The sequence below is a fragment of the Bombus vancouverensis genome, chromosome 18, assembly GCF_051014615.1.
Source record: "Bombus vancouverensis nearcticus chromosome 18, iyBomVanc1_principal, whole genome shotgun sequence".
NCBI lineage: Eukaryota > Metazoa > Arthropoda > Insecta > Hymenoptera > Apidae > Bombus > Bombus vancouverensis.
In genome coordinates this window covers 1,573,367-1,573,748 of record NC_134928.1, presented here as the reverse complement: position 1 = coordinate 1,573,748, position 382 = coordinate 1,573,367, and the positions used below count along the sequence as shown (strand labels likewise).

Genomic DNA, 382 nt, shown 5'->3' with positions numbered 1-382 from the left:
ATTTCATGTCTTTGTTAGACAAAGCGTTCATCCCGTGACCGCGGCTACGTTCGGCAACTGGCTGTCGCCTCGAGCCCAAGCTAATTATCACAACTCTCAAACAATTACAATCGGATTGAATAACTACAATTGTTTAATTACAGCTATAGTAGACTCTAGGTTACAATGTTGCGGAATTATCCAAAATTCGAAAGGCTCCGGTGTTCTTTCATCTCCGACATGTATATGTCAGCCATGTCACTGCGCCACGCCAGAAAAATTACTGAAAATTCTCAACGCGAGAATTGATTGTAATTTCAACAAATAAAAAAAAAAAAAGACATATATATGTGTTCCATCCTTGTCTACGGTAGTGTTAAACATGTCTCCTTCCGTACTACAA

General features: G+C 39.3%; 1 pseudogene; it reads right to left on the bottom strand.

Moving 5' to 3' along the window:
• Positions 1–305: 305 nt before the first annotated feature.
• On the bottom strand, positions 306–382 carry LOC117160424 (U6atac minor spliceosomal RNA; annotated as a pseudogene).